General features: G+C 37.8%; 1 pseudogene across 1 annotated transcript; it reads right to left on the bottom strand.

The window, feature by feature from the left end:
* Nucleotides 1-7,765: 7,765 nt before the first annotated feature.
* Nucleotides 7,766-9,140, bottom strand: LOC308253623 (hydroxymethylglutaryl-CoA synthase, cytoplasmic-like; annotated as a pseudogene). Its single transcript has one exon. The product of its transcript is annotated as a hydroxymethylglutaryl-CoA synthase, cytoplasmic-like (transcript).
* Nucleotides 9,141-9,923: the final 783 nt, after the last annotated feature.

Below are 9,923 nucleotides of genomic sequence, written 5' to 3'. Positions count from 1 at the left end.
CTGGTGGGGTAGGAAACCACTCTTCAAATTTCCACATAAAAGTCAAGCACAGATTACATTGGGCTTGCAGAGAGATTAACCTCAAGACAGACTCTGTGATGGAACCTAATTCTAACCCTCCACAATTCCTAAATCCCTCCACATACATCAGGTTGCTCTTCCTTCTTCCATTCATCCATCTCCCACACAGTGACTTCTAATCAACCTGTGCACACATAGTTTGAATTTAATGTTGAAAGTGTCAATAAACAGAAAAAAAAATGAATTAGTCAGTTATGTATTACTACCCTGATAATATAGTTATATATTTTAGAACCTATTGGTGATTCTGCCTGACAAGGTTTATAGTATGACTGTTTATAAATAGTATGACTGCTTACAAAGGATCATGATAAAGGCTGAATAGGAACATGTGTTAAAATTAAGAGTTTACACTCTGATTTGGACCTTATAGGTTAGAATCCTAACTTTGCAACTTACTAGATTTCTGCAACTCTAGACAAATCACTGCTCTGTGCCTCAGACATAGCCATCTGTGAAATAAGCATAATAATAGTACCTCTTGCATGAAACTATTATAAAATTTAAGTAAGGGTCTGACTGAAAAAGAATGTTTAATATGTGTTAGCTATTTTTTTTATATCTATAATAGTATATCTTACAATAGTACTGCCTACATACAAATATGCAATACAACATGCACACACAAGACAACCAAAAACTATTATTTTATTGTAATTAGCATTTTATTGTAGTCATTAAGTTTGTTATTAACTAGAATACTATATTACATATTGCTTGATATGGGTACACTAGTGAATGCTTACACTAACAGCCACGAGTTATTTTAATTTCCATGTTAATCGGTAAGTGCTTAAACAGCATGCTACTCTTCAAAACTGTTCTTCAAATCTGTATCAAAGAGGAAAGTATTGTGTGTGTGTGATTTTTTGTCATTATAGTTATGGTTAGCACTAACTTTAAGCTATTTTATCAATGGTTATTTCTGTGGCCTTAATTCTCCTGCTCCATAGCATCTCACTCACTGACACATTGATCCTCATATTTATTCAATATTTGAAAAGAAATATATCTGTAAAAGAGCATATATATGCTCCTATAGTAATAGGAGAAGGAAGAAATCAGTGCTTGATGATTTATTGATTACACTGGGCAAAAGGGAGAGGAAGAGAGAACAAGGTTATGGGGAAGGATTTCATGATGACTAGGTTGGTTTTCATCCTACAATGTGTAAGAAACAGGAAATTCAAAAGAAGGCTTTCTGGAGAAAGGATGATAAATTCAATTTAGACATCAATAGAGGGAAAAGGGGAGTTGAGTAGGAGTGTGGCATTACCTTGACCTGGGCTCATAGTAGAGAATAAGAGCATCTTCCATACAATATTTGCAGGACACTGAAGGAAATCTGCAATGGAATCCAAACTTAACTACAACTTTTGGAAGCCCAGAGAAAATGTCTGGATTAGTTTTTTTATGATACAAATAACTTTCCATTAACAGTCTGGCTTTCCAAAAACAAAAACAAACAAAAAAATGAAAATGAGACATAGTTAATTTACTATAACATCATTTAAATTAAAAGAACTAATGACATTATTGCTCATGCAAAACTTGAATAGGTTACCATCACCCATTTTACTAGTTTCATTTCTAAATATCACCACCATTTATCTTTAAATATCAATAAGGAAAAAATGCTTTTATGATTTTCACTAGAGGCCCAGTGCACGAAATTCGTGCACAGGGGTGTGTGTCCCTCAGCCCAGCCTGCACCCTCTCCAATCTGGGACCCTTGGAGGGATGTAGGATCAGGCCTAAAAGGGCAATCGGACATCCCTCTCACAATCCAGGACTGCTGGCTCCCAACTGATCGCCTGCCTGCCTTCCTGATTGCCCCTAACCACTTCTGCCTGCCAGCCTGATCACCCCCTAACCATTCCTCTGCCATCCTGATTGCCCCTAACTGCCCTCCCCTGCAGGTCTGGTCACCCCTAACTGCTCTCCCCTGCAGGCCTGGGTCCCCCTCAACTGCCCTTCCCTGCAGGCCCGGTAACCCCCAACCTCCCTCCTCTGCCGGCCTGGTCCACCCCAACTGCCCTCCCTGCTGGCCTGATCACCCACAACTGCCCTCCCTTGCAGGCCTGGTCCTTCCCAACTGCCCTCCCCTGCTGGCCATCTTGTGGTGGCCATCTTGTGTCCACATGGGGGCAACCATCTTTGACCACATGGGGGCAGCCATCTTTGACCACATGGGGGCAGCCATCCTTTGTGTTGGAGTGATGGTCAATTTGCATATTATTATTTTATTAAGTAGTATAGCATAAAAGAGATACTAGTAGCTTCATTTAATAAATAAAGAAAAAAAATAATAAAGAAAGAAAGAAAGAAAGAAAGAAAGAAAGAAAGAAAGAAAGAAAGAAACTGAATCTCATCTAATTTAAAATATATTTTTATTTATTTCAGAGAGGAAGGGATAGGGAGAGAGAGATAGAAACATCAATGATGAGAGAGAATCATTGATTGGCTGCCTCCCGCAGGGCCCCGACTGAGGACTGAGCCCACAACCCTGACTGGGAATTGAACCATGACCTCCTAGTTCATCAGTCAACGTTCAACTACTGATTCATGCCAACTGGGCTGAATCTCATCTAATTTAAATAATGTCTGTGAGGACTGGGGTAATAGGTAAACAAAAACTGAAGAGGGGGATTGTAAAGTGACTTCAATGTTGACCCATGTTATTTCCTATACATCCATTTTTGGTAGACATTTAATAATTATTTGTGTGAAAAAATAAAGAAGTTAACCTCTCTGCCCATTACATCAAAGCAGATACAATCTCAAGGAGAAAGCTCCTGTAGTCTAAAAAGTGTTAAAAAATTGCCTTTATCAAAGGATGCTTGGCAAACATCAAGTATTCCTTGTCCATCAAAATCACAAATGCCTTTCAGGCAAGAATAGTGGATAATATTACCAGGAGTCTAATATAAGCTCAAAAAAAGAAGAAAAGAAAAGGGGGTGCACAACTGTGCCTCTCCTCCTCAGGAGTAATAGCTCTTTTGAGTTTTTATCATAGACTATTCCTAGGAGGTAGGTAGGGAAATGAAAGTGTTATTATTCTTGTTTTACTTAAAAGAAAACAAAAATCAGAAAAGGATTTACCTAAAATCACACAGTCCATTAAGGAACAAAGAGAACTCAATTGCTTTTTGCTATCCTTTCCAATAGGTTATGCTAGCACCTATTATATAGTGTGAACAATTAAATTGGAGAATGGCTCAAAAGCAAAGGAAATCTCCTTTAATTTGCTGCTCTAACTATAAAAATAAAACCATGTTGGAGCTTTACTATAATGTGATTCACCTTGGCGCAGAACTTAATACACTAAGTTCATCTTTAGAATTAACTTCAGGAGCTTGTCCACCAGAATTCTTAAGAAGCTGCTCAAAATATGAATTTTATTCACCTTTGAAATTAAGCCCAGAAAATGGCCACAGAGAGAAGTAGCAGCTCTTTAAAGAAGCGAGTACTCAACACTTCTGCTATTTTTCCAAACCTGTATACAGAACTCAAACATTTTGTCATCGCCCTTCTGATATTATCGAATATCAAATATTATCATATATTATTTACAGATGTAGTCACATCTGTAAAATTGGAAAACAATATTTGGCCTCATAGGGTTATTATAAGGATTAAATAAGTTGATATTTTAAAGCACTTAAATATAAATGTTTGTTAAATTTAAAAAATAAAAGTGTATTTTCTTCCATGCTGTGCTTTTAGTGTTTCTAATTGTAAAATGTGACTCTTTTAAAAAGACTTGGGTTGTTTTTTTTAACAACTGAAAGGTAAAGGGAAACATTGAGAAAGAAAAGTATTTTTAACAAAGGCCACTTAAGGATCTGATCCTACAAAAAAGAAAATGCTTTCTCGTGCTGAACAGATTTTTTTTTTTTGACACAAAGGTGGAAGAAACTATTTTCTCTATAAATTTCCAGGAATGTAAATGAACATAATGAGTAATTAACTGGAATTTCTAATTAAATGTATACAGAGCACTGGATGCCCTTTTTCTTTTCTTTTTTTTCTTTTTTTTCTTTTTTTTTTTTTTTTTTTGGTCATCCAGTAGAATTTCCAAGAAGTGACATCCCCTTACACAAGGGTCTAAATGCAAATTAATTATAATTCTGATGGCCTTGAATCTGAGTAGAAAGTGGCACAAAAGTGTGAAGTTTCCTTGAATGTCCCCCAGGGTTTAGAGGTATAGAAGTATTGAATGTACATAAATAGTACAAGAAGGTTGCTGCATCCTGTTTTCCTAAATTAGAAATTGACAGGACAAACCCAAGAAGTAGCCCTTGGCTCTAGTTGATATTCAAGGTATATGGTGAGCTAAGTAGGCATGACTCAGAGCTAAAAAATAAATGACAAGAATATATTCAGATAAGGAAATGAGTAAAAAGCAAGTCTTCCTACTTGAAAACTTGGTCCACTCAGGTTGCTATTACAAAATACCTCAGACTAAACGGCTTACAAACAACAGAAATTTACTTCTCACAGTCTGGGGTTGGAAGTCTGAGGTCAAAGTGCCACCATGGCCAGGTGAGCGCCCTCTTCGGGATATAGATTTCTCAGTGTCTTCACATGAAGGGATGGCTGTGATCTCTTTTTATAAAGGCACTAATCCCATTCATGAAGGCTCCACTCCCATGACCTAAGCATCTCTCAAAGGACCCACCTCCTAATACATAATCTTTGGGGGTTAACATTTCAACCTATGAACTTGGCGGGGATACAGACACTCGGACTATAGCACTCACTCCAAAGTAAAATATTAATTTAAATTATGGTTTAAGCTTCATTTGCATTCTAAGTGGCTGAACCGTGCATGCTACATAAAGATTGTCCTAAATATAAAGGGCTGTTACCCTCCCAATTACACTACTTCCTGGACAGGAAAACGAATAGTATCAGGGAAAGAACATAACTAAGACTAAGTTACCCAGACCAAAAAGCAAGTAGAATGGGTTCAATTTATAGTTTCATTTCCTTTCTAACCATCAAATTAGGGATCTGAGAAAGCTACTTTCAAGTTACAAATTGAACCTTCCCTACCTCGGTGTGCATCATGCCTATGAACCTCACAGTTTTAGCATTAAGAGGTCCCAATTAGTAGGATACTGCTGAAGAGGCAGCAGAAGCCAATGCCAATGCTGACTTAAGGAACGCTTTAAAATACCATCCCCACAGAATATCTTGAGATACTGCATGTCAGTCATTAAAAGGTTGTGGGAAATAGTTCACGTTTTGAATTCACACTAACCTGGATTCAAACACTGACTCATTTAATTGCTTGTAACTTTGGGAACATCTTTGAACATGTTTAAACACCGCTTCCTCACCTGTAAAATGTGAGTAATTATATCAACCACATTACTTTGTGGGGAATACATAAGATAATTTATGTGAAGCCTTCATAAGGTAAACATTCAATAAAATGGAAGGCATTGTTATTGACCTAAAAAAGGAACAATCCAATGTCCTTTAACCATAATAGTCTCATTGCAATGTGTATGAAATGATAAAAGCATTTCACAGATTCTGTTGAAATTAAAAGTGTTTCTCCTCTTTAATTAAAGGGAGATTAGATAAAACCCTAGATTACGGACTCCTGCCTCCAGATATCTGTGTTTAATACCTGAAAAAACTTCTAGTAAAAATTTCTCTCTTACCAACTTTGCTGAACATGTTATTACAAAGCAATGGCTTCACTGTACTTCTAAAGCTCTTTTAAAAAATATTTCCCTAAAATTTTATTCTGAGTTATTCACCTCACTGTTAATAAGGTATCTAGTTAATTCTGTGGTAGTATTACTAGGCCCACCCATTGCTGACACCCAAAAGTTAAATTACTCTTTTTGAAGCATACTGAACTCCCAATACTTGCAAAATTATTGCATGCACCATTTTCCCATCAATCTTTTAAGTCTGAACTTCCATTATTAATCTATATCAGTGGATGTTAAAATGAAGTCATTTTAACAAATTATGACTTTACAAGTCAAAATACCATTAGTTAATATTAGACAAGAGTATTTTACAAACATTGCATTACATATTACTTTGCAATTTGAAACATTTGAAACATTACATTTCATATTTGTGTGCATTGATTTTAGATAACTGAAACGTTACAGAATTTAACAGCAAATAAAATATTAAAAATTTAATTTTTGTACATTGGTTCCAACTAACTCTCTTTAACAATTTATAAGGCTCATGTCATAGTTCAATACCAAAAATATCTACAAAACTGTCTATCCAGTCTTATTCAGATCTTGGGATGGTTTTCTTAAGGTGGGAGTCTAAGAAAATGTTTTATAGATTCTACTTCCAGATCTTAAATGGAAAACTCATTTTGGCTGATCAAACTATGTAAAAACTTGGGTATAACCTTTTTCTTTTCATTAAACAGATTTTTTAAAGGAAAAGAATCCTTATAACATGAAGTCAGGTTGTCAGTCTTTCAGTTACATTTATAACACTGAAGCATCAGAAGTAACCTAGTGCCTTGGCCCTGTCCTTCTTTTTAAAATGTTTAAGAGCAGCTAGAAAAATAGTTTATTTATTACTCAAAATAAGGTACAAATGGTTGTAGCAACAAGCTTCCTCATACACAAGTTCCAGTAACTTCTCAGTTTTTCAGCCTAGTCCAGCATGAATGGATTCAGGAACAGACCTAGAGCTACACTCAGAGCTGCAAACGCACCAGGCCGCCCCTCCCAGGCCTGCTCAGGGCCAGACTCTCCACTCAGGCCCTTTGCAATCACTCCTCACTGCTGCCTGGATTTAAAGCCACATTCCGGTTTAACATCCTAAATTTTCTCTTCAGAATGTACAAAGTTTAGAAAAGAACATGTTTTTCTTGACATTTTCAAACAGGTTTTGTGTATATCACATGTAAGAGCACATTCCTTGAACTAGAAACTTTTTTCAAAAACCACAGGTACTTTCAGTACCCTGTTTGTTGGAAGCATAACACATTCAAAAAAACTAAAATTGAAGACTAGTATCTCTGCTTCTTTCTGTCAGAATCACACGACTCATCAAACCACATTTAAAAACTAGGCTTCATGCATACGAATGGCCAGAGAGATAGGAAGTTTTGCAGCGCCATTAACATCATGGAATACAGTAAGCATTGGCTACCAGGGGTGGGCAAACTTTTTGACTCAAGGGCCACAATGGGTTCTTAAACTGGACCGGAGGGCCGGAACAAAAGCATGGATGGAGTGTTTGTGTGAACTAATATAAATTCAAAGTAAAGGAGCGGAGGGGAGAGCAAGAGAACCAGATAGAACAGCCGGATCCGGCCCGCGGGCCGTAGTTTGCCCAAGGCTGGATAGGAGGCTAAGAGACTTTCCAAAGAACATGATAGTTTTCCAGGCTCCATGTCAGTCACATAAAATTTTAAGCAACATGTAACCCTTTAGTATTGTCTCCAGACATCCCATTCTAACCGTTCCCATACATACCCAACCCCATGTGGCCCACACAGGTCTTCCCTGCACAGAAGTTCTCAATACCACTCCCCCATTGCTGATGACAGCTGCTCTGGTTTTTCTGACATTCCCTGGAGTCTTGGCACTTTCCTAGAAGGACTGGGAACATGTTCAGCTACTGGGCTTGAATGCACATTCATATTCCTTCGTCCAAAAGTGTCGTCATTTGGAGAGGGTGGTCAGGCATAAATTCTCCTGTGCTTTTCATCCCCTCTAGCCAGGTACCATGGTCTCTCAAAGGGTAAATCTATTGAACGCTGGGGACTACACTTGACCAGGAGATGAGTGCCCCTCCACCTTCATGCTTTCAGCAAAGATAGTGCTTGAGTCAAGCTTTGATCTAAGAGCACAAAAACTTGCTATTATTTTCTCAAGAGCAGGCCCTGGAGTGGCATCTTGTGTAACTTTAAGGGAGGGGAAGGCGGCAGCCAAACCAGCACCATAAGAGGACATGCTGACCCTCTTTCCTGCCAGCTGAGGCAAGTCCTGGGCGAGAACAGAACTAAGGCAGCCATCCATGGAGGACATGCACATATTTCCATTTTGATTTGATACAAGCAAAGACGCCTCTGTTTTCTGACTAAAAGTTCAGAACTAGTCTTCATAAATGCCTTTTGCACATCTCTCTCAAAGTAGGCATCTTCTAATTTAATACCCCCAACGGCTTCCAGGCCACTCTAGATACTATTTTTATCTCTGTGCTGGTCATTCAGCATGATCTGAGCTAGAGATTTTTGAGCCAGTTTACAATAGGATGGAGGGAAGATCATGAAGCTGAAATCATTCAAAGCAAAATCTTTATCATGTCCCTCTTTCTACCACTGGACAAGGATCTTTTTGGGGTAGACAGAGTAGCAGTGGTCTAATGCACTGAGGTAGCACTAGAGGGAGAGTTTCCCTTCTACTATGAGATATTCGGAAAGCATATTAGGCTTATGAAAGTCATAGGCATGTTGTATGTGTGTCCCAGGAAGTCCTCATTCACAAATGAAAGGAGCATTTGGCCCAATGAACAGAGCAATGGCTCTGACTCCACCTGTAGGTCGAGCATTTCCTGTGACATATACAGCAATATCTCCTGCAACTACCAGGTCAGACCATCTATCCCAAGAACTGGACTCAATCTATTTCACAGCATTGAAGACAGTGGCTATTCCTCTGTAGCAGGCATTTGTGGTGTCTACTCCTTCTATATCTGTGTTCCCAGTCTCCTAAAAAAGCTATGTTAAATTAGTCTTCACCAACTTTGATTTGTCGATGATTGTCTCTGTTCCAATTTCTAGCCACCCAATGCAATAATAAGAAAGGCTATTTCTCTCCATAAGATTCTGAACTACAGTCATGCAAAGAGAGTTGATATCTTCTCTATCTATGCAGAAGCCCATCCTGGTCTTGTCCATGCCAAGAGTATACTTTCCAGCACCTACACCATCCATAGTATTTTTCCAACTCTGCTTGATCAACATACGGAGAAGGAAAATAAATCTCAAAGGCATAACTTCTCACATCTTTTGGCCAGAAGGCTTCTGCCTTCAAAGGAAGTGACCCAGGCATGGTGAAAGACAGAGAACATCAGTCTCAAAGTCTGTCACTGTTTCCTCCTTCGGGCACCAAAGGTGTTGATACAGGAGAAGAAAAATGCTTTTCTATTACCATTTTAATTACAAGTCACTTCCCTTCTTATGTGAATATAATTAGGTTTAAGTTCAAGAAGCAATGATTTCCTTTTTTTTTTTTTAATCACATGAGCTTTTTAGTTTAGGTCAGGTTATCTAGTTTTGGGAAAGATCAGAAGGCCGGCATAGCATGGTATTACTTCCCTTTGGCTGAAGTAATATTCTCTGTTTATATATTGAAAGTAACCCTCAATTGGTAAATTACATATATACCCAAGGGCACAGTGTCTTGAAGTTCAGTTGGCACAATGCAGCAACCCTTGTTTGGTTTTGTTGTTCTATTGTTTTTGAGGTGAGTAACTATACTGCAGACTTTTTTATTGGAAACTGAATTAGGAACCTAATTTCTATGTATGATGTTGGCTTAATTAGAACACTGTCCATAACAGTTTGACATTTAGAGTCCACAGAAATAGCTTTTAAAGAACAACTTCACAATTTCTTCAAGGCAAATGTGGAGTCTGGAATAAACTTTAAACTGCATATAATTTATCTGACCTAACAATTTTAATTGTCACAAAGAATTTCATCATGATGTTGGCTCTCCATCCACCTATGCTATCTTATGTCTCAAATGGACAGAAAGCTAAACAAGGAGCAACAAATTAAAAGTATCACCCTCTTTACCTCTGTATTTCTTCCTAATTAAGAAGTATGTTAA

This window comes from Plecotus auritus (assembly GCF_963455305.1).
Source record: "Plecotus auritus genome assembly, chromosome: 7".
In the NCBI taxonomy this organism is placed as follows: domain Eukaryota; kingdom Metazoa; phylum Chordata; class Mammalia; order Chiroptera; family Vespertilionidae; genus Plecotus; species Plecotus auritus.
Note: the sequence above shows the minus strand (reverse complement) of the source record. Positions and strands in the feature narration are given on the sequence as shown.